The following is a 25,551-nucleotide window of genomic DNA, read 5'->3' as shown; positions in this document are numbered from 1 at the left end:
CGGAATGGGCAAACTATCCTTTTAAAGCTGAACTGTAGACAGATATAACAGTTACAAATGAATGCAGCTCTGAAATAATCAATACATAATTAAATGTATGTTTTTAATTAGAGCAGTGTAAGTATGTTAATTTGACCTGGTATCAGCTTCTTGCAGTCTCAGCATAGCGTAGTTAAAGTGCAAAAGCAATAAAGAGGCCAATGAGTTCATGTGCTTAAAAACAAGCATGCGAAAATGAAGGAGAAACTAAAGCAACAGAAAGATAATCTATCTCTTTCGTGCTTCACCTTTCACTGTTGAGGGCAGGTTCGGGATAACCTGGGCTCAGAGGAAGTGGGCTGAATGATGCTTGCTGGCAATCAAACTGAGGATTCCTAGTGTGCGAGAATAAATGCAGCAGGGAAATCTCTGTATTGCAGCTGAATATTTCAGGAAACGTCAGTTATCTTATGGGCTATTCATTCGTATCTTATTTTGGCTGGAGTACTGCTTCAAGCCTTCATGTGCTTTCTGTAGCTATGATGTTCAATCTTCTAGAGTGTTGTGAAAGCTGACAAGTCTACTCAGGTACAAGACAGGGAAAGAAAGTATAAATCCAGACTTGACTGTATCTCTTGTATTAATCTAGAAAACATGTAAGGAACATATTTATGGTCCATTTGTAATTGATATTGCTTTTTCTGGGTCTTCGTGTGTTGCCCTTTCTTGCTGTGTTATTGCTTTTGCTCACCCTCTGCTACCAATATATCACCTGTCTGTTGCTATAATTTTTAGCCCTATTTTGGCTGCTCCAAACTATGTGTGATTTTGTATTTTGCATTTATCTGTATTAATCTATCACCTGCCATGAGCCTTTACTAGATTTGTTATATTTTCATCAACCCACAGCCTCTCTAGTGATTTGTTCTTCTGTTTGATGAAGAACAGTGACCTAATCCAACCTTAGCAGCCTCGTTGAATTTTAGCTTTATGTTATAACACAAGAAGAAAGCAGGGCACAAAGATATGTCAGTAAGGGCCGGTTCACACAGCGAGGCGCGGCGAGGCGTCTCCGACTTGCCTCGCCGCGACCTGCGGGGACCTCAGCGGCGACTTGCAGAGGACTTCTGTATAGAAGTCAATGCAAGTCGCCCCCGAAGTCGCCCAGAAGTAGTACAGGAACCTTTTTTCTGAGTCGGAGCGACTCGAGTCGCTCCTCTCAGAACGGTTCCATTGTACAGAACGGGGGCGACTTGCGGGAGCGAGGCGAGGCGAGTCGTGTCGCCTAGCATCGCCTCGCTGTGTGAACCGGCCCTAAAACAGTAAGTTTAATTAAGCTAAGAACAATGTATCCACTTACATGCAAGCAAAATGAGTTCACCATGTTGTGTAAAGTACAGAAGCTGAGATCAGCACAAGGCACAGCTCGGGATTTGGCACCCGCCCATGGTTAACCAAAAACCTGCACTGTGCTGAAAGCACTCTCGGTATACAGCAATGCAAAATACAGACTGCAAACTAGACTCCTAATACACCTAACAGGAGTGAAATTGGGCTGGTCAGACAGAATACAACACATTTCAGGCTATCTGCCCCTTTCTCAAGCCTCAGAAAATGCTTTGCCGTCTGTCAGACCAAGCCACTTTTGTCCAGTTTCTGAATCTTGCACTGCTGTGTACTGAGGTTGCTGTCAGCGCAGTGCAGGCCTTTGGCTAACTGAAGGCGATGTCAAAACCTGGACTGTGTCCTGTGCTGATTTTGAATTCACACACCATGCTGAACTCCTTTTGTTTACATGTAAGTGAATAAATTTTTCTTCGCTTCATTAAAGTTAGACCCCTTTCATACTGATGGACCGATCAGGTCTGCATATCAGTTTTTCAGGCGAACCCGATCAGACCATTCATTACTCTCTATGGATCGGAAGACAGTCCAATGGAAATAGACAGGTAGTCTGTTTCCATCCTACAGCCCATAGAGAAAAGTGGGCTGTGTCCATGTCTGATCTGCAGCAGTGGAGCGGACATGGACCTGGTATCCATCTGCTCAGCAGAGAGATTCCCTGCTAAGTGGGTGGATCCACTAGTGGACTCAGCCAGTGTGAAATATGCCTGTTTTACTGATACATCTATGCACCCTGCTTTCTTCTTGTGTTATTTGCATTAGTTGGATCCTCTCTGATCCCTTCAAAGAAGCTGTGAGATGTTTGACCCTTGATGCACTGTTCTCCTTCCTATGGCTCACAACTTGGCTCTGCAATCTGCATGGACTATTCTTTCACAGAAATATAGTTATAGTTTTAGGGTATTTTGTTTTATAATTGTTTCTTAGCCCCCGAACACGCGGTCTGACAGATTTTTTCAGACGGATTTTGTCCGAAACTGGTGTTGCATACACACGGTCGGACAAAGTTGTTGGAAAATCCAATCGTTCAGAACGTGATGTCGTTAGTTTGTTACGACGGAACTACGTTTAGGCTAGTAGCCAATAGCTTTGGTCTCCTAATTTGATGTCCGATCGGAATTCTCTACAAACGATTGGACAAAGTCCGGTAGGATCATGTTGCCAGAAAATTTTATATCCAGCTCTGAAACTTTGTTGGTCGGAATTACCAATGGAAAAAGTCCGATAGAGCCCACACATGATCGGATTTTCCGACAATATAATCCGATCGGACTGTTTCCGTCTGAATTTCCGATCGTGTGTACAAGGGCTAACATTGGTTCTAAAGCCTTAATAGTTTTTACCTTAATGCATTCCCTACCAGTATCTCCACCTCACCCCCTCACACGACCCCTGCTTTGCTGAGGCAGTGGGAACCTTGGATGAGGGAGCAGGGGGTGGGGCCAAGCTGTTGTGTGTGTGTCTATGGATGCAATAAGCACAGCTCAGGAGCGAGACTATAGGTGGGTCCATATAGGAAGCTGCTGAGAAGAGGAGTAACCAAGAGCAACAGTGGGGAACCTCAGAAAATTAAGTTTGGGGCTGCTCTGTACAACTCCATTGCACAGAGCAGGAATATATTAACCACTTATGACCATGCTATAGCCGGATGATGACTACAGCGTGGATGGCTAGTTCTGGGAGTACATCATATGGTGGCCTCCGGTGATCATGCCCACTGGAGGACACTGCCGATCACAGTGATTTGGACCGGAGATTTCCCCTCTCCTTGATATTGTCCATAAAATGTGTAATTGCCAGGGTATATGGTGATACCCTCTCCTGGCTTGGGGGTCTTGGTGACTATAGAATACTTCTTTTTCCAATGTTCACACAGGGAGTGGTTAGTGGTTGTGTTTGTAAATAGAAAACATGTCTCATGCTCTGGGGGTATGTTTAGGGGCACTGTTCCCAAATGAGGTCTTGCCCCCCCCCCCCCACACACACACACACATAACAATTGGTTTTATTGTGTTTTGCTGCACTGTACCTCATCCACTCGAGCCATAGGTTGACATCTGAGAACACCGTTTCTGCGGCCATAGTGTTCTCAAAGGTAGGGTCTGCTTTGGCCACCATGTCCCCTAATATCTGTATATGGAGCCTCAGGAGGTTATAGTTAGATGATGGTTGGGGAACCACCCACTGATGGGTTATTAAATATATCTTTCAGTTGGAAACTCTTTCTATAGCTGTAATACCCACTTCCACACCATAGGCCCAACACATAGGTCCCACTGTCTCCTGGGCTTGGATTCTCAATGGTCAGCCTGAACTCTTTGGTGAAATACTGATCTGTGTGTTTGTTGATTGCCATTCTATCTATGAGTGACTTCCCATTTTTATCTTTTCTATTCAAGGCGCTCTCAGGTTTTTACCCACAGTTTGTTTCAGTGTTCCAGCCTGCTGCTCCCCAGGAATCACAGTTGTCACCACAATCATGTCACCCTATCATGTCAGTAACACATCCATACACAGTCATGGGACCTACTGCTTTTTCTCTGGCCCGAACCGTGTATTCAGTACCTGGAATTATCTTTTCATAAGAGGATATGAAGGTGGCAACATGTGTGTTGGATGAATTATAGCAGAATTGTGTTATGCCATCTTTCTGTTTGATGGCTACCTCCTCTGCCTGAACAATGATTACAATGACAAGGATATACAGAATCGTGGTTTGGTCCCCTCAGTCTCTTCTTTGGGTACAAGGACCTTCTTGCAGTGGGAGGCGTATATCCACATGTTCTTCCCGGCCACCTTGACTGATGTGGTGGTTGTTAAGAGAACCTGGAAAGGACCATCATATCTGGGTTCAAGAGTGTGTTTTTTCACAAACTTCTTTATCAGGACCCAGTCACCGGGGACCAGTTTATGTGTTCCTGTATCTAGCTCAGGATCTGGAATGGAAGAAAATACCTGCAAATGAATGCAGGTTAATTCTCGAGAAAAAGCAGTCACATAATCATTCAACACATCAGATTGAAGCTGTAACTGTTGTGGGTAGAAACAACGCAATCTGGCGGCTGAACCAAACAATATCTCATAGGGTTATAGGCCATGGTTTCCCCTTAGGGTGTACCTAACACTGAATAAGGTAATGAGTAGGCTATCTGGCCAACTCATTCCTGTTTCCTGAGACATTTTTAGCATTCTAGACTTTATAATGCCATTCAGTCTTTCCACTTTCCCACTGCTCTGAGGATGGTATGGGGTGTGGAAAGCTAGTGTGACCCCTAAAGATGTCCATAGCTCCTTGGTCACTGAGGCCGTGAAAGCCGACCCCTGATCACTCTCTATGACCTCTGGGACACCATATCTGCATGCTATTTCTCTTAGAAGTATTTTAGCTGTGGTCCTTGCTGTCATGTTAGTGACGGGATAGTCTTCAGGCCATCCGGAAAACATGCAATCGATGACCAATGCGTACTCACTTTTCAGCATCTGGATGTGGTCGATCTGTATTGTCTAGAAGGGGTACTGGGCCTTTGCCAGATGCTTCAAAGGTACCTTCTCTGTTCTTCCTGGATTGCATTTCGTGCAGATGGTGCATGACTTTCAAAAGTTGTTGGTAAGTAGGGTGATCCCTGGAGCAAAATAGTATTTGTTGATCAGGGCATTCATCAAAGTGTTTTTGATGAATGGGCCCACTGTACCACTTCAGGAAACATTGATCATGGTAGACATGGTTTCTTGTTCAATTCCATGATTCTTTCAACTTCTGTGTCTCCTTTCTTGATCCACACTTCTTTTTCTTCTTTGTCAGCTGTTGCTTCTTAAGGTGGGTCCTGTCCACAGGAGGGTTTTGTAGAATCATAGTGGCTTGTACAGTTTCTTCAGGGGTCTCCACTGGATCATCTAGGATGGGTGTATTCACTCTGCTGACCACTTCTCTCATTCCATTTGCAGCTTGTTTTGCAGCGGTATCTGCCACATGCTTCTTGGGATAACAGTTTGCCATGTGCCTTCACCTTAAGTATAGCCACTTGTGCTGGGAGGAGTAAGGCATCTATCAAGTACTTGATAGCTGCACTATGTTTTACAGGTGTACCTGCTGCTGTTAGGTCTGCTGCTGTTTTCCAGATGATGCTGAAATTGCAGTCAACGCCAAGAGCATATCTTGAATCTGTATAAATGTTGGCTCTTTTTCCTTCTGCCAATTTGCATGCCATGGTTAGGACCCAAAGGGCTTGGGCTGCAAAGACAGCTCTGAGGCAGGGGGGTTCCCACCTGGCCACTGAGTTCAGCCAACAGGAGTAATATCCAATGGGTCTGAGCCTGTTGCCATGGGCCTGAGCCAAAACTCCTGTGGCATGCCCTTGTCTCTTTGAGACAAACAGTTTGGAAGTCTTTTCATAGTCCGGGAGGTCCAAAGCAGGGGCAGTAGATAGGATCTCCTTTAGAACTTCAAAATTGTCCACAGCTTCTGAAGAAAGTGACGAAAAGATCAGACTTCAGGGCATCATAGAGAGGTTGCATCAAGAGGGAGGCTCCCGGGATCCAGGAGCGACAATAGGAGATTAATCCCAGGAAAGCATGTAGGGACTTTTGGGCTTAAAGCAAGGGGAAGGCACCCCACGTTGGGCTCCAGATCATTTGGGTGTAGCCACACCAAAGCAATTCGTTGAGGCAGACACCAAGTTCAGTGTAAAATTACTTCTCTTTTATTGTTTCCTGTCATCAAGACTTATATTCTAACAGCTGGATACTTCATTATCAGATAAGGCAGACATATGCAAACTACAAAACAACCACAAAAACTTATATATCTTATGACAATGTACAGGCTTCAGCTAGGTCATGTCCATATAAGGGAGTAGCAACCGACACCATGATATTGATATATTATGATATTCTAATCATATCCATTACAACAGATTGAGATAAAGAAACAATCAGCAGCTCTTTACCACATGATCAGCGGTGTCCAATCACAGCTTATCATGGATGTAAACTCCTCTGAGAGCTGAGAGGAGAAAAGAGCAGATGACCAGCTTCTCTAAAAAGGACATCTACACTGATAATCAGGGCATTGATTAACAGTGAAATGCAAACAGTGCCCACAAGTGCTGCCAATTAGTGCCCACCAGTGCTGCCAATTAGTGCCCATCAGTGCTGCCAATCAGTGCCTATTAGCGCCTCCTTATCAGTGTCACCTATCAGTACCGCCTACCAGTGCCCATCAGTGTCCATCAATGCCATCTATCAGTGAAGCCTACCAGTGCCCACCAGTGCTGCCTCATTAGTGCAACCCTTTCAGTGCCCATCAATACCCATCAGTGTCCATCAGTGCAGTCTCATCAGCACACATCAGTGAAGGAGAAAAATTACCTTTTAACAAAATTTTGTAACAAACTATGAAAAATATGTTTATTTTTTGTTCAACATTTTTTGTTTTTATTTATTTAGCAAAAAAAAAAAAAAAAACTGTGGGGATTAAATACCATCAAAAGAAAGCTCTATTTGTGTGAAAAAATTATAACAATTTAATTTGGGTACAGTGTTGCATGACCACATAATTGCCTTTCAAAGTGTGACAGCGCTGAGAATTGGCCTGGTCTGGAAGGGGGTAAAAGTGTCCAGTAGGCAAGTGGTTAACCTGTTTGGTTTAAAAAACGAAAATGAAAAAAAAGACTTTACAGCCACTTTAAATGTAATATTCTATGTTGAATATGAAGCTATTTTCAGTATAATTAGGAGTGGCACTATTACATATCTTTTTTTTACATCATCTTTTGCCCCTATTCTGTTTTTTGGTGTACTCGGTGTCTATTAGCCCTAGTTTGCAATTTCAAAATCAGTTTATAGTTTCAAGCCCCTTGTAACATACCTGGTGGTGGAGCCTGAAGCATTGAGGAAGGCCTCTTTTACAGTCCTGGCTCTGGAGTGCTTGGTAAGGTGACATGGAACGCAGGAGAACAGGTTGGCACAAGTCTCTTGTTGGAAGGTGCGATGTGCATCTGGAACGCAGAGCTGGCAGGACTGAACACGCTGGCAGAAGAACAGGAGCCAGTGAAGAGGGCAGATCATCTGGTGTAGGTGCAGGGTAAGCACAAGACAGAGCTGGATAATCCAAATCAGCAACTAGCGAGCAGATCAGATTCAGGAGACAGACAGGAGAGTAGTCAGGAGTCAGGCCAAGGTTGATAACAGCAGAGTACATGAGCAGAAGGAGAAGGCAGAAGCATAATCCAGGGACAAATCAGGGGTCAGTACAGGCAGCATTCAGGCAGAGTCAGAGGCAGGATCAGGTCGACAATAGAAAAACAACAAGAACTGGTAATAGGAACAGAGAAATATTGTAGACCAAACAGCATGGGCATACTGTACTAGTGTAGTTTAAAAACCCCTTTTGGCGTCAATGAGTACTCACGCATTTGCACGCACACCTGCTAACCACGGGCACACGTCTGTGCAAACACATGTTCCTTTCTTGGCACCACTCTTCTCCGTGACCCAGTGGAGGTTTTTTTTTCTGTTTTTGCCACTAGGTCCGCCTGTGGGCATGTTTACTATTCCGTGCTGTGTTCGTTTCATTCTTTTCCTCAGTGTTTGGTAACAAATCTGTTCTCTTTATTCAGCTGCCTGTATTTTTAATATTTTGTCCTCCTTGTTCTCCTTGGTATTCCAACTGTTACCAACAATATGCTACAGGAACTCTTAGTATGTCACTTGAAAGGTTATATTGTTCATTATTTGGTTACTGGTACTCCAGTAAAAGGATATCTTCATCAGAATTCCCACCTTTGCCACAAGAATACTGCTTTGTTGGTTTCCTTTGTTTACCGAAAAGTATAACAACAGACTAAGAACATCATAGAAATTAATGGCAACCCTTGATATTGGTCAACATCTTTATGATGAAATTATGTTCTAATTGCATTTTTGTGATACAGGGATGAGCCCGTTCAACTCGTGCATCGGGTGTTTGCCGAATAGCGGACAATTTGGGGTGTTTTCGTCAAATTCGAAAAGCCGCGGAACACCCTTTAAAAGTCTATGGGAGAAATCAAAAGTGTTAATTTTAAAGGCTTATATGCATGGCAATGTCATAAAAAGTGTTTGGGGACCTGGGTCCTGCCCCAGGGGACATGTATCAATGCAAAAAAAAGCTTTAAAAACTGACTTTTTTTGGGAGCAGTGATTTTAATAATGCTTAAAGTGAAACAATAAAAGTGAAATATTCCTTTAAATTTCGTACTTGGGGGGTGTCTATAGTATGCCTGTAAAGTGGCGCATGTTTCCCATGTTTACAACAGTCCCTGCACAAAATTACATTTCTAAAGGAAAAAAGTAATTTAAAAGTACTCGCGGCTATAATGAATTGTCGGTCCCGGCAATACACATAAAAGTCATTGAAAAAAACGGCATGGGATTCCCCACAGTCCATTACCAGGCCCTTTGGGTCTGATATGAGTATTAAGGGGAACCCCAAACCAAAATAAAAAAAAATTGCATGGGGGTCCCCCCAAATTCCATACCAGGTCCTTCATTCTGGTATGGCTAGTAAGAAGAACCCTGCACCAAAACTTTTTTTAAAAACGGCGTGGGGGTCCCCCTCAAAATCTATACCAGAGCCTTCAGGTCTGGTATCGATTTTAAGGGGACCCCATGCCAAAATAAAAACAATGGAATGGGGGTCCCCCAAAAATCCATACCAGACCCTTATCCGAGCATGCAACCTGGCAGGCTGAAGGAAAAGAAGGGGAGATGAGAGAGCACCCCCCTTAACCATACCAGGCCACATGCCCACAACATGGGGAGGGTGCTTTGGGGTAGCCAAAGCATCGTGTTCCCATGTGGATGGGGACAAGGGCCTCATCCCCACAACCCTGGCCCAGTTGTTGTGGGGGTCTGCGGGTGGGGGGCTTATCGGAATCTGGAAGCTTTTAACAAGGGGACCCCCAGATCCCAGCCTCCCCCCTGTGAGAAATGGTAACAGGGTACAAATGTACCCCTACCATTTCACAAAAAAAGTCTGAAAGTGGTAAAAATAACATGACATGGCTTGGGGACAATTCCTTTATTAAATAGTAAAAAAATAAAATGACGGACTGAAAAAGAATAAAAAACCAACACGCCTCCATGGGAGGTACTCACCACAATGACCATCCTCTCAGGTAACAGCTCTTTTATAACTAAGGGCGGGGCCACACAGGGACTTCGCTGGGTGACCCGCCCCCCTCTGAGGTACGGGGACATCCCTATAAGCACTCTTCTCATGTTAAGGGCATGTGGCCTGTTACGGTTCAGGAGGGGGCCTCTCTGGCCCCCCCTCTTTTCCTGGGTATGGATCTGGTATGGATTTTTGGGGGGACCCCCACGCCATTTTTTTTAAAATGTTGGTGCGGGGTTCCCCTTAAAATCCATACCAGACTTGAAGGGCCTGGTATGGAATTTGGGGGGACCCCACACAATTTTTGTTTTTACATTTTGGTTTGGGGGAATCCCATTCCGGTTTTTTTCATTGACTTTTATGTGTATTTATGTGTAATTTATTATAGCCGTGAGTACTTTTAACCACTTTCAGACCGGACCAATTTGCTGGTCAAAGACCAGACCACTTTTTGCGATTCGGCACTGCATCGCTTTAACTGACAATTGCGCGGTCGTGCGACGTGGCTTCCAAACAAAATTGACGTCCTTTTTTTCCCACAAATAGAGCTTTCTTTTGGTGGTATTTGATCACCCCTGCGGTTTTTATTTTTTGCGCTATAAAGAAAAATAGAGCGACAATTTTAAAAAAAAAAACGCATTATTTTTTACTTTTTGTTATAATAAATATCCCCCAAAAATATATAAAAAAACATTTTTTTCCCTCAGTTTAGGCCGATACGTATTCTTCTACATATTTTTGGTAAAAAAAAACGCAATAAGCGATTATTGATTGGTTTGTGCAAAAGTTATAGTGTTTAAAAAATAGGGATAGTTTTAAAGCATTTTTATTAATAATTTTTTATTATTTTTTTTTTTACTAGTAATGGCGGCGATCATCGATTTTTATTGTGACTGCGACATTGTGGGGGACCCATCGGACATTTTTGACACATTTTTGGGACCATTGTCATTTATACAGTAATCACTGCTATATAAATGCAGTGATTCCTGTGTAAATGACACTGGCAGTGAAGGGGTTAACCAGTGGGTGGCAGTGTAGGGGTTAAGTGTTCCTAGGGGTGTGTTACTAACTGTGGGGGGGTTGGGCTTTCATTTAGTGAACACTGATCTCTGCTCCAATCACCAATGTTTATTCGGCATTTTCTCCATTCGGCCGCTCCGTGAGACGATCGCGGGGATGCCCGCGGCGATCGAGTCCGCGGGTCCCGCGACCGGACTCACGGGGGTCCCGACCAGCGCGGGAGCGTGCCGCCGGCGGCGCTCTCCCGATGGCAGGGCGGCATTGAATATTGGACGTACCTGTACGCCAATATGCCTGCCCGTGCCATTCTGTCGACGTACATCGTCGTGCGCTGGTCGGGAAGTGGTTAAATTAAGTTTTTCCTATAGAAATGTAATTTTGTGCAGGGACTGTTGGATAAATGGGAAACATGCGCCACTTTACAGACATACTATAGACACCCCCAGGTACGAAATTTAAAGGAATATTTCACTTTTATTGTTTAACTTTAAGCATTTTTATGACAATAACTTGCATATAAGCCTTTGCACATAAGCTTTTAAAATTATCACTTTTGATTTTTCGTGTTTGCGTCCCATAGACTTTAACGGTGTTTGCGTGTTCAAACTAATTTTTTGCCTGTTCTTCTGCAAATTGAATTGATTGAATTGGTGGGGGGGGGGGGGGCGTTCGGCTCATCCCTATTGTAATAGAATGACTGGTGGCAACAGAAAGCACAAAAAGGCAAGTGAGACAGTTGATCCACTCACAGTGTAAATAGGGGGTAGTAAAATATCTCTATAATAATACTTTATTATAGACCACCATTATCACATAAAAATATGAGGAAACATAAAAAAACACATATATTAAATAGGAAACCCCATCTTCCCTTGCATACCAAATTAAATTTATATTTCATTTCACAGTTGTACATTTGTAATTCCAGTGGACAAAGAAAAAGAACAAAAGTATTGATGTTGAAGTTGATTTGACATACTGTAACTTCAGCCTTTTTTCCTATAACTCTCAATATCATTGACAAGCACTAAGACTGCATGTGTTAGTATGAGTTTTCCTTTAACACAATGAAATTATTCAGAGAACAGTGAGATTATTTTCTTTGTTGCTAACAAAATGTGAAATTTTACATTTTCCTTAATTCACTTTTTAAGGGTTCAAACTAATACACATGTTTACTATACCATGTATCTCCTGCTGCAATGACTTTGGTTTACAGATGCAATCTTAGTTTTTTTGTTTTATAAGATAACACAAGCTTCTTTTAATTGTTTTTTTTGGGAAGTATGATTTGATTAATTCCATTGAATATTGTCCTGTGGAGTCAGAGATTCAATCGCCTTTCTTTATTGTAATCACAGGACACTTAACAGCATTATTATTCCTTACTAACAGGGTCGTATGCTACCTGCAGGTGATTGGACACCAGCAAACAGGCAGGAAGAACAGTCCCTTTCTATATAACCCGATCTCACACAGGAAGGACCTCCATGTTTTTGCCAGTGTCTGAAGGTGATGGTCATTGTTGTGTGATTTAGGAGCCTGGTTGATGTCTGGATCCATTTCTATGGCTATCATTGCTCAGCAGAATGTTACCCACGTCCCAGGACCCATGCCCCAAAGGAATACAACACGGGAATGGCCTTTAATATTGCTGATTGGTAATGGGCCCTATTTATATGGAATTCTGCACAGTAGTTTGGTCAATGTGTTTCCGGTACGGTGCTATACAGGTCCAAGGCAGTGAACCCATGCTGGGGAATTCAGTCTTTGAAGAACTTCTGAGGCACAGCCCACTGTAATGGGCAATGATTGGGCCCATTTTTAAAGTGAAATAAGTCCTGTGGCGGGTATAGTAAGTGCTAGTCTGCTGGTACCCCTTGATGATGCTATCCCTCTGCCTCTCTGCCTTGAGCAGTTAATGTGATGCAGTGTGTATTGGTTTACACCGTCCTGCTCATTCCAAGTAATACTGTAAGATCCTATGTGACTAGTAACCCTGCAGGGCTGTGTGGCTGCTTGTGTATTGTGCAATGTTTTCTGCACAGATCTGAGGTGGAGGTGCAGCTGGAGTGACAAGGCTTCCCGCCCTCCACACTAGCAGCATCAGCTTGCAGTGCATATATTTTATCATTCAGTGTGGGACTTTATGGCAGCAGCCATATTGCCAGCACATACAGATGGCAACAATGGAGATAGCAGAAGGCACAATGGCAAAGGCAGTCACAGCAGTGGTTGCATCATTAGTGGCTATACTTCCAGGGGACACAGGGCAGGCTCCATAGCTATACTGACCACAACTCAAATCTTTGGTCATATAAGCACACTTGTTGGAAGGCCAATTGTGGCTAAACTCATCTCCTTTTGAACAGTGTCCTCTCAGTTGAGAGGATTTTTTTTTTAGCACAGGTCTCATTGTATTAGAGTCAGCAGGCCACATTTCTTAGGGGGAAGCAAGGTACCCCTGTCAGGTCGTGAATATTCTAGATATAGTACTCCTGGTGCAGCTTCTCTGGGGGGTCTGGGTGTTCCCAGTGGCTCTGAACCTCTTCTCTTGTTGTTGTTTTTTGGCTAACTCTGGGGCACCTGCCTCTTATCATCTGTCTCGGTAGAGATACAACAGCAGGCTTCTGGGGATAATCACCAGTGTGGGCTGTATTGGTCACAAACAGAGGCATTTCCTTTCTTTACCTCCTTCTTATATGGAAGAGGACTTGGTGGAGGATGAGGCAGAAGTAGATGACAACAGGCTTCACAAACATGGTACCGGCCATTGGGCTAGGACTTGCTGTTTGGTTAATGTGCATAATCATGGGCCTAACCATGAAAGACACATTTCTCATTTGCCTCCCCATATGAGCATGCATGCACTTCTGACAGGTGGCCTTTTTAAACCATAATCCTGCACTGGTCCTGTGCTCTATGGTCTTCAGCCTTGTCCCCGTGATCCAGTCTTGATGTGCATCTGTGATCCTGCTGTCAACCCAGATTCCACTCTGACCTTGCTCTTGGTTTATCCTTACCTGCTGATGTCTGCTGTCTGACTTCGCTACCAACCCCAGCCTGGATTACTGACAACACTTCTGCCTAGTGACTCTGTACCTCGCTGCCTGATTACAGGGATGGGCCACACACACCCCTGTGTGGTTCACAGCTGTAACTCCTGAACAGGGGAAATGTTCTAACCCAAACAGCGAACCCCATAGAAGTCTATGGGAGCGGAACAAGAAAAATGCCCATTTTGAAGCCTTATATGCAAGTAATTGACAATAAAAAGGGATATGTGGCTCTGGGTACTGCCCTGTGGGACATGCATCAATATTATTTTTTTTTTTTAATTAAAACAATTGTTTTTTTTTCAGGAGCAGGGATTTTAATGATGCTTAAAGTGCAACAATGAAAATGAAAAATTCCTTTATATATCGTGCCTGAGGGGCCCCCTTAATGTGCCTGTAAAGTGGCACATTTGGAGCATATACATAACATGCTACAACAAAAGACATCTCTAAAGAAAAAAAAACTGTCAATTCCCATTTAAAATGACTCACAGTTACAATTGCCTACACCTGGCTATTGAAAAATAAAGAAAAAAATGCCTTGGGGTCCCCCTAGTCCATACTAGGCCCTTTGGGTCTGGTATGGATTTCAAGACTTTAGAAGGGTAAGACCTCAAGGCAGAGGTAGGCTGCTCCCTCTACATCTACACCTTTGTCCACAAGGCATTCCTTTCACCTCTCTCAAGCATCAACATCCAGGTTGAAACCTCAGTCCCTGTTCCCTAAAATGTCCTGGTCCTCCAAGCCAACAAAACCAGACCTTTCCCAGTGAAAGGGTGCACCCACTTATATGGGTGAGGGCACGTTTGCAGGCTTTTTCAGAGATGTGGCAGGGGATTTCGCAAATGAATGGGTCTACTGCGCAAATGCTCACAGATCCAAATGTAAGTCCTGGAGTTTTCCCACTTCGCTCTCTATAATTTCAAATGTTTCTATAAATCCACAAAAAAAGATTGTTGATTTTTCAGGCTCTTAATCATCATATTTTTTATTGATTGATTATTTCAGGTTTCAGAGGGCAAAAAGTTTTGCAGCTCCTATTCAAACTTTTTAGTATTCTGAAATCTAGCGGTGATTTTCACCCCATACTAGATCGCAAATATTTCAACAAGTTTCTTCAGGTGTGAAAGCTTTGAATATAAGCATGGGCATGGTGGTGTCTTACCTCTAACCAAGAGATTTCCTGGCATCTGTGGACATAAAGTATGGAGGAGATGCTTGTTCTGGGGTACGTGGATGATTTGCTTCTCTTGTACTTACAGTACCTGCTCACCTGCAGCACAATGTATCTATAACGGCACACACTTTGGAAAGGTTTGGCTGGTTCCTCAATTTCCAGAAATCAGCATTGATTCCAGCTTAGCGTTTGACATATCCAGGACTGCACCTGGCCACTACTCAGGCAAAGGTGATTCTCTCTCAGGGAAATGCCTTGCTCTAAGAAATCAGGATGCTTTCCTCAGGTCTCAATGTTATCCTTGATTTGTCTCTGAATGAAGATTTTGGGGACGATTGTCTCAATCGGCATAGTTTCCTTTGCTCAGTTTTATTCCAGCACCTTTTTGGCACATACAGAAATACCATTTACATTTTTGAAAACACACTATTTAAACAGAACTGACTATTTCTACTAACAAATAATAACAGTTCCTACTATAGTGTAAACCTTTCCTCTGGAAAATGGAGATAATTAAGAAGCAATTGCTAAAAGACATTCAAATATTTATGGGTAATTTTATCATATGAACTGTTCTTGGAAATCTAGAATTAAATTCAAATACAGAGCTGGCACAGGATATAAAATGTGTTTATATAGATGTAAAAATACTAGGGTTGTTACTGATTAAAATTTTCATGTTCGATTAATAAAATTTTTTTAAATCGATTAATCTACTAATTTAGATTAATTATAACATACATACAGATTCAACTACTTTTAGCTGATCTCCTTGCATTGCAACTCGGCATTAATCAGTGGTAAATGTGGTATACACTATATACAATCACCCCACACTAGTTAGTTTCCACAATCCATGACTTAACTTCACAGTTCACACAAATAAGTTTTAAATTCAAACTGTAGCACTGACGTAAGTAATTTTTTTTTATTAAACTTTAAGAAAAATTTAAAAAGTTAGTTTAACTTTAATTATAAAATGTTTCTAGTATATTGACTGTCAGTCATTTTATAGTAGGCAAGAAGGCTTCACTTTAGCCAGTCACGCAGACATACCAGAGTGTTTACCGTATATACTCGAGTATAGGCCGACCCGAATATAAGCCGAGGCCCCCAATTTACCCCCAAAAAAACTGGCAAACTTATTGACTCGTGTATAAGCCGAGGGTGAGACATGCCTGTCCATCCCTGTGTGTCCGTCCATCCCTGTGTGTCCGTCCATCCCTGTGTGTCCGTCCATCCCTGTGTGTCCGTCCATCCCTGTGTGTCCATCCATCCCTGTGTGTCCGTCCATCCATCCCTGTGTGTGTGTGTCCATCCATCCATCCATCCCTGTGTGTGTGTGTGTCCATCCATCCATCCATCCCTGTGTGTGTGTGTCTCCATCCATCCATCCATCCCTGTGTGTGTGTGTCTCCATCCATCCATCCCTGTGTGTGTGTGTCTCCATCCATCCATCCATCCCTGTGTGTGTGTGTCCGTGTGTGTGTGTGTGTGTGTGTGTGTGTGTCCAGCCTACCTGTGTCCCGAGCCTGTGTCCCGAGCCTCCGTCCCGTGCCTTGCCTCCGTCCCGTGCCGTGCCTTGCCTCCTTGCCTCCGTCCCGTGCCGTGCCTTGCCTCCGTCCCGTGTCGTGCCTTGCCTCCGTCCCGTCCCGTGCCGTGCCTTGCCTTGCCTCCGTCCCGTGCCTTGCCAGGATCGCCGCTCTTCGTCGGCGCCTCGGCGGCCATTCTAAAATTCAAAAGCCGCGCCTCCGCCTTCGCCTGTGATAGGCGGAACACTGAATTTCCCAGCAGCCTGTGTTCCGCCTATCACGGACATCGTCTCATCCTCGTCCGTAGTACGAGGATGAGACGATGTCCGTGATAGGCGGAACACAGGCTGCTGGGAAATTCAGTGTTCCGCCTATCACAGGCGAAGGCGGAGGCGGAGGCGCGGCGTTTGAAGGGTAGAATGTCCGCTGTCTGTCTGCTCGACACGCTGATCGAGCAGGCAGACAGCGATGACTCGAGTATAAGCCGAGGGGGGCACTTTCAGCCTCAAAAAAGAGGCTGAAAATCTCGGCTTATACTCGAGTATATACGGTACATTTTGTTTTGTTTTTACAACAATGTTAAAAACGGAGGTTATCAAATTTGCCTACACTTAGCTCACTGAATGATCCCAGTTAACCACATCCCTATTTACAATCACTGTCCAGGCTGTCCGGTGACGTCACGGACATCAACGTCACTGGACTCCTCCCCCTTCCCTTCGTTAGCAGACAGAGGCACTTGGGGAAGGGGGATGAGTGACGTTGATGTATGTGACATCACCGGATCTCCGACGGAACTCCCTGAAGACCCAGAAGCTGGTGGAGAGGTGAGTACAAATCAAAAGAATTTTGATCGATCAAAAAAATTTGCGATTAATCGAGGAATTAATCTTTCATTTTCCCAGCTATAAAAAATACATTTTTAAGCACTTCATTAAAAACATCCTTCTCAATCATTCTGCCTGTAGCCTACATTGCAATATAAAGCACATTGCATGTTCAATCTCTGCAGTATTATTTGGATTATGTATGGCTATTTAAAAGTTTTTCTTCAAAGTACTCACCACGATCATGTGTGTTTGTGGACTTTTAAGGCAAAATCAGTAATATAAGAATTCAATGAAGAAAACAAAAACTATTTTTATATACTGTAGATTTGAGTGAAGCTACTCATACTTCCAACCAATCTTCAATCTGACTCTTTTTGGTCCTACACACGTATGAAAAGTTACCTACAACTGCACATTCTGCACCATGCTTAAACTGGATTTTTAATCTTGGATGGAAATGGGTAAGATTGATTGCCATGTTTTGTATTGTATACTAGGTGCCAGTGATGGCTTGTGCTCAACATTTTTAGGGGGGATGCAAACAAACTGAAAAATAATGAAAAAAACATCAATTGCAGCCTCACTGTGTGCATCAAACGCAGCCACTGTGTTCATAAATTACAGCCACTGTGCCATCAAATGCAGCCACTGTGCCATTAAACACAGCCACTGTGCCCTTCAACTGCAGCCACTGTGCCCATCAATTGCAGGCACTGTGCCCATCAAACGCTGCCACTGCGTCATCAAACGCAGACTCTGTGCCCATCAAACGCTGCCACTGTGTCAATCGAATGCTGCCACTGTGCCATAAAATGCCACCACTGTGCTCATCAAATGCAGCCATTGTGCCCAGCAAATGCTGCCACTGTGCCATCAAATGCTGCCACTGTGCCATCGAACGCAGCCACTGTGCCCGTCAAACACGGCCACTGTGCCCATCGAATGCCACCACTATGCTATCAAATGCTGCCACTGTGCCCATCAAATGCTGCCACTGCGCCCATCAAACGCAGCCACTGTAACCATCAAAAACAGCCACTGTGCCCAGCAAACGCTGCCACTGTGCCATCAAATGCTGTCACTATTCCCATCAAATCCTGCCACTTTGTCCTCAAATGCCCCACTGTGCCAACAAATGCTGTCACTGTGCCAGCCGCCACTGTGACACCTCCGCCCACTCGCCATCTGCCCGGCACTTACCCTGTCTGACCCCTCCACCCACTCGCCATCTGCCCGGCACTTACCCTGTCTTGGTGGGGCAGCAGGTGATGGCAGCGAACGGTGTCCTCCATGCGTCTCCCATCTTCTCATACTGTTCAATCTTCCTGATAGGTGTCCAATTACAGCGCTTGTGGTTTCAGCCAATCAGGTGACAGGTAACAGACCCAAACATCTGATTGGCAAAGAGGCGGTTTAGTGTTAGGAAAGTGAATATTCATTCACTTTTCTAACACATCTGGGTGGACTGCAAGCGCCAAGCATGTATATATATATATATATATATATATATATGAATATATAGAACATCATTTGGAATAAACTTTTAAGACAATGCAGTGTAGGAAATGGTTTTGTCATTTGTTACCACAACAAGAAAGCTCTATTTATGGGTAAAAAAGGACATCAATTTTGTTTGGGTACAGTGTTGCACGACCATGCAATTGTCAGTTAAAGGAACTCAGTACCGTATTGCAAAAAATGGCCTGGTTAGGAAGTGAGTAAAACCTTCCGGAGCTGAAGTGGTTAAAACATTGCCGCTAGTCCAATACAAATGTTCTAGTTATATTTGATGTAACATTTAAAACTTTTGGTTAATTATAAGGTTTTTAGAGGGACATTTAAGCGTTAACTCTTTTGTATTGTGCACATAAAGATCAGTCTGTAGACTATATTCCTCTTTTAAATCTAAAAGCAAAAAATAAATAAAAATTGTTCTCCACGCTTTCTGAACCCATAAATGCTGTTATTTCATTTTTTTTATTATGGCTAGGGTCCAAAGCACTCAATTCCTGGCTACAACTCAGCTAAATTAACTTGGCAATGAGTTTATGTATTAAATCTTACTGCTGGTGACATCTGTAATGATGCATACAAAATTTTTGCACTGAAATAGTTTTTCAGGCTAGACATTGCTACACCTTGGAAATATAGGGTTTTGCCCTTTCTTCACACACTTTTATATACATAAATATGGAGAATTGAACAAGGAAAGACTAGAGGATACAATTCTTTATTCTTACAATGCTTACAAACACAATGCAGCAAGATTTGTACCTTTATATAAATTAAAGGTCACATGATTCCATTTGTAGCATAAGATTTAAAGCCCAGCTCACGGAGAATTTGAAAATCCATCATTTGCAGTGGGGCCTCCACGCTGCAAGGGTTCATTTCTTTTTTAGTCTAGGGGAAGAAGATTAAGGTGTAAATACTTTGTTTCTGAATCCAGCAGGCTCCCTCCAGCACTTAACTGGTTATGCGCAATTGATCTGTAAAGTCCAGTACACACGGGCCAAAAAACTTCCAGTTCAGAAGGAACCAAACAACTTTTGGTCCATGTGTACAGATGTCCGTTCAACAGAAGCAGGTCTAATGATCAGGTTCTGTCAAACAGGCATGCTGGAAAATCAGCATTTGATAAGGGCTTGTGCTCAATGACTGTGAGCACTGATCAGTGTATTCTGGCGGGGGTGTATTCAGTGGAAGAAATCCCTCCATCAACATGGCCTATGTTGATGCAGTAATCTTTCCGTTTTTTTTTTTATCGTTCAAACCACTGGTTAAAGGAGAAAACAAATGTATTTGTGTGCCCAGCTTAAGTTGCGACTGGCTCTGGCCACTCTGCAGCCTCCTAAACATATAATGCAAGGCAAATTACCCTGTATTGTATGCAACAATATGGCAAGACTGGAGAATGGACCAAATAGTTAAGCCAAGCCACAAACCATGATTTGTTAGGAACCTGAACTTAATACCTACATCTACACAGGCCAGTGCATCAGGCAGAAAAGAAGAGTGCTGGAGTTGACCGAAATGAGCAATCAGGTAAGTGAAACAGACTCTTTTTCCAATCCCTTAGCCCTTGTACACACGGTCGGAAATTCCGACGGAAAATGTCGGATCGGACCGTGTTGTCGGATAATCCGTGTGTGGGCTCCATCTGATTTTTTCCGTCGGAATGTCCGACCAACAAAGTTTAAGAGCTGTATATAAAATTTTCCGACAACATGATCCGATCGGACTTTGTCCGATCGTTTGTAGAGAATTCCAATCGGACAAAGTGCCACGCATGCTCAGATCAAATTATCAGACCAAAGCTATTGGCTACTAGCCCGTCACAACGAATGAATGTCATCACGTTCTGAACAATCAGATTTTCCAACAACTTTGTCCGACCATGCGTATGCAACACCAGTTTCGGACAAAATCCGTCGGCAAAAAATCAGACGGATTTTGTTGTCGGAATGTCCGACCGTGTGTACAAGGGCTTAGAGATAAAGGGAAACTACCTATTTTCGTGTGCTGCGGTTAGAATTGAATACAGAGCTGCATTTTATTTTCATCCATGATGTTAGAGTTTTAGTAAAGCAGAATGTAAAGTTTTGTATGATAACACTCTGAAATGGCAAATGAACCCTTTTACTGGCAAGAATGTATGTAGTACATCGGTGGAAGTGAGGGGTTTTACACTCCCAGCAGCTGCATCAACCAGGAGTTTGTGTAAATCTGACAAAACAACTGTCAGATGGAAATGGTAGGGTGGCTGTGCAGCAGCTGGATTGTATCCACACACCTCTGTTACTGCTGCCCCTTCTTCCCATATGTGCCCCCACCGTGTTTCCTGGGCTCCATGCGCCCACCTCTGGACCCATAATCAGCATGGGAGGGGGAGATCGGTAACTACCCATTCACTGATCTCTTCTTCCTGCTAATAACCCAGAAACATTGTATAAAATGCCACTTTTGCCCCTGGTGTCACCAAAGCTAATGGAGTGGGTACTGCATTCCATTAGTTTCACAGGAGGACAGATGAAACCTCAAGGTTTTTTTTGAAGCCCCGATGTCTTATTAAAGAGACCCTGTCACCAAAAAAATACATCACATCATATACCCGTCTGACGAAAAAGAAAAGTTTAGAAAATAAAAGTTTAGAAAATAAAAGGTTAAAAATGTAAATAATGAGAAAGGCGGCCTGACCTCGGCGGAAGATGGCAGCATAGCTTGATAGCTCCCGCCGACGAGAGGAAAACCTAACCGTTAACAGAGGCTAAATTCCCCTAAGAGTCTCCTGCAACATGGGCACCTCGTCCCGCAACTCGTCCACCTCCAGATCGAGATCTCCGAGAGACGAGGCGAGCAGGATCTCGCAGAATATCCCGGAGATGTTCCGCACCCAGCACGGCAATATGGCGGCCGCACGAGGTCAGTCACAGAGGACGGGCTCTATCCCAGACTCTTCACCGCAAGGCCCACCATCTGAGGGCATAACACTCACCCCTCACCTTCAGCCCAGCTACATGACCTACGCTCCGTTGCAGCGGACATCAAGGAAACACTTACCTCAGCTCTTACGTCCGCCATCTCAGACTTGCGGATAGACCTACAAGCAATGGCGGGAAGAGTTCAGGACGTGGAGAAGATCACCGCTACACACTCCACTGTTCTCAGGAAAGCATGCCAAGTGATCGATACCCATACGTTACAGCTTCGGGATCAGAACCGCCATTTGGAGGACCTCGACAATAGGGGGAGAAGGCACAACCTTCGCCTCCGAGGTCTTCCAGAATCCATAGAATCGGAGCAGCTTGCCAAAGAAGTGTCCAACCTGTTTATCGCCATCTTAGAACAGCCTCCAGATTCGCCCATCGGAATGGAGCGCATTCATCGTGCCCTGCGCCCGAGATACAGAGAATCAGACCCTCCTCGAGACGTGATCTGTTGCCTGATCGACTACAGGCAGAAGGAAGACATTCTCCACAGGGTGAGAGCATTAACCACCCCAGTGACCTATAAGGATACTGTGATTAACATTTTCCCTGATCTATCTACTATTACTCTGCAACGGAGGAGGGAACTTCGGCCTATATTGGAGGTTTTACGTGCGAAGGGAATCCCGTATCGCTGGAAGTTCCCCTTCGCTTTATCAGCCACAGCGGGAGGAAGAACGGCTGTTCTCCGGGTCCCGGAGGATATCAGGTATTTTTGCGAAACGATTGATATCCCCCTCACTGAAGCACCAGATTGGTATGCAGAATACCGTCCGCAAGCAGCAAAAAGCGGACACGTCCAAACCGAACGGATGGAGTTCCAGGAACAAAGATCCAGACGAAGACGCTCGCCTTCGGATCATAGGAACCCTGACGTGAGAAACGACGCGTCCTTGCGAGAGAGCCCATCGAAGGCTCCACACTCCAGAAGAGCCCGAAGGGATCGCTGAATGAGAATTGCTTCGCATCATTCCACATGCTGTTTTTGTTCGTTACCGTTCTAGCAACTTTACCGTACGAAGATTTCCTTGTTTGTTGCCAAAACGAAGAGTGCACTCTACTGTTCTGACGGAGTCCTGTAATTGATGGTTTTGATTTTTACTGTAAGATCTACACTTCATTAGAACGTTCTTCCTCTTTCTACAGGCCAGTGTGATCACTAAGAAGAGACCGAGAAACTGAACTGTATCCCTTACACGATTTTCTCTTCCCACCAGGGAAAGGGGGGAAGGGGGGAAAAAAATTTTTTTGAGTACTCATCATTCCCTCCCTTTTTACCCGGTTGTATATGATAATATTGTATAGTCTCATAGTAGGATGTAGCGGAGAACGGGAGGTATTGATGGTGCCTAATTGTTACTACTATAATTGGCTTTAAGGTACCTATCCTATTTTATTTCGCTGATTATCACCTATCAGCTCGGTGTCATCTTCATCTTTTAATTCTCCCTTCCCCGCCTTCATACCTATGTCTCTCCCGTCTCCTAAACATCTTTCGTATTGAGAGGAACTTAGAGGCAAGGAAAAGGGATTTGAAATTCCTAGAATTTCTTAATAAGTTCTCTTTTTGGAACTTTTCATTTTTACACGACACACACGTTCCAGAAGGCCTAATCCGTTCACAAGTGGGGTGATCCCCAATTAACCATCACTTTACGGTCATATTACACTCGTAAGGCCGCGTACACACGGGCGGACTGTTCGCCCAACCTTGTTCAGCAAACAGTTTCATCAAACAGTCCGCTCAAAATTTGCATGAGCGGACTTGCCCACACACGAGCGGACTGTTTGACGAACAAGGTTGGGCAAACAGTTCGCTCAACTTTTGAAATGAACGCACTCGCCCACGTAAGGCGGAGGCAAATCCGCCCATTTCGAGCGCGTGTACAGGTAGGCGGGGCCCGCGAAGGAGACGTCGCGGGCTCCGCCGCCTGGAATGGGCTTAAAGGGGAACCCCAACGCCGAAAAAAATCGGCGTGGGGGTTCCCCCAAAGTCCACACCAGACCCTTGTCCGAGCACGCTACCCGGCCGGCCAGGAAAGGGGGGCGAGCGAGCGCGCCCCCCCTCCTGAGCCGTACCAGGCCGCGTGCCCTCAACATGGGGGGTGCCTTGGGGAAGGGGGGGCCGCGCGGCCCCCCCACCCCAAAGCACCTTGTCCCCATGTTGATGAGGACAAGGGCCTCTTCCCGACAACCCTGGCCGTTGGTTGTCGGGGTCTGCGGGCGGGGGGCTTATCGGAATCCGGGAGCCCCCTTTAAGAAGGGGGCCCCCGGATACCGGCCCCCCACCCTATGTGAATGAGTATGGGGTACAATGTACCCCTACCCATTCACCTGTGAACTAAAGTACAATAAAAAACACAACACAGAGAAAAAATATTTTATTGCACAGCTCCGGGGGTCTTCCGTCTTCGGGGGTCTTCTCGCCGGACTCCTCCGCTATGTGTGTGTAGCTCTTTTGCTAGCGGAGGAGTCCGGCTTTCTTCCTCCCCGCCGCCGGCCTCTTCTCCCGACTTCGGGGGTCTTGTCCCCCTCTTCGGTTCTTCTGCCGGGCCACCGCGCCTGGTCCGGTGGCCCGGTCTTCTATCGCCGTCTTCCGTTCTTCTGTCGCCGCCTTCCGTTCTTCTGCCGGGCCACCGCGCCTTCTTGTAGCTCTTTTACAGGCGGTGGCCCGGTCTTCTGTCGCCGCTGTCGTCGCCGCCGCCGCCGCCTTCCGTTCTTGTTCTTCTTCTTGTTCTTCTTCTTCTTCTCCTGGAGATGTTGACTCGACGAGCTCTCCGGCCGGAATGCCAGAGCCGCGCTGTGCGGTCACTTATATAGTGACAATGGGGCGGTGTCACATGGTATATGTCACATGGGTTGGTCACATGGTGACCCCGCCCCCTTACGATGTCATAGTCCCCATGTGACATCAACCCATGTGACCAACCCATGTGACATATACCATGTGACACCGCCCCATTGTCACTATATAAGTGGCAGCGGAGCGTGTCCCTGGCATTCTGGCCGGAGAGATCGTCGAGTCAACATCTCCAGGAGAAGAAGAAGAAGAACAAGAAGAAGAACAAGAACGGAAGGCGGCGGCGGCGGCGGCGACGACAGCGGCGACAGAAGACCGGGCCACCGCCTGTAAAAGAGCTACAAGAAGGCGCGGTGGCCCGGCAGAAGAACGGAAGGCGGCGACAGAAGAACGGAAGACGGCGACAGAAGACCGGACCAGGCGCGGTGGCCCGGCAGAAGAACCGAAGAGGGGGACAAGACCCCCGAAGTCGGGAGAAGAGGCCGGCGGCGGGGAGGAAGAAAGCCGGACTCCTCCGCTAGCAAAAGAGCTACACACACATAGCGGAGGAGTCCGGCGAGAAGACCCCCGAAGACCCCCGGAGCTGTGCAATAAAATATTTTTTCTCTGTGTTGTGTTTTTTATTGTACTTTAGTTCACAGGTGAATGGGTAGGGGTACATTGTACCCCATACTCATTCACATAGGGTGGGGGGCCGGTATCCGGGGGCCCCCTTCTTAAAGGGGGCTCCCGGATTCCGATAAGCCCCCCGCCCGCAGACCCCGACAACCAACGGCCAGGGTTGTCGGGAAGAGGCCCTTGTCCTCATCAACATGGGGACAAGGTGCTTTGGGGTGGGGGGGCCGCGCGGCCCCCCCTTTCCCAAGGCACCCCCCATGTTGAGGGCACGCGGCCTGGTACGGCTCAGGAGGGGGGCGCGCTCGCTCGCCCCCCTTTCCTGGCCGGCCGGGTAGCGTGCTCGGACAAGGGTCTGGTGTGGACTTGGGGGGAACCCCCACGCCGATTTTTTTCGGCGTTGGGGTTCCCCTTTAAGCCCATTCCAGGCGGCGGAGCCCGCGATGTCTCCTTCGCGGGCCCCGCCTACCTGTACACGCGCTCGAAATGGGCGGAC

Source organism: Lithobates pipiens, unplaced genomic scaffold (assembly GCF_037356315.1).
Source record: "Lithobates pipiens isolate NorthernLeopardFrog02 unplaced genomic scaffold, aLitPip1_a1.2 Scaffold_1, whole genome shotgun sequence".
NCBI classification, from domain to species: Eukaryota; Metazoa; Chordata; class Amphibia; order Anura; family Ranidae; genus Lithobates; species Lithobates pipiens.
Note: the sequence above shows the minus strand (reverse complement) of the source record.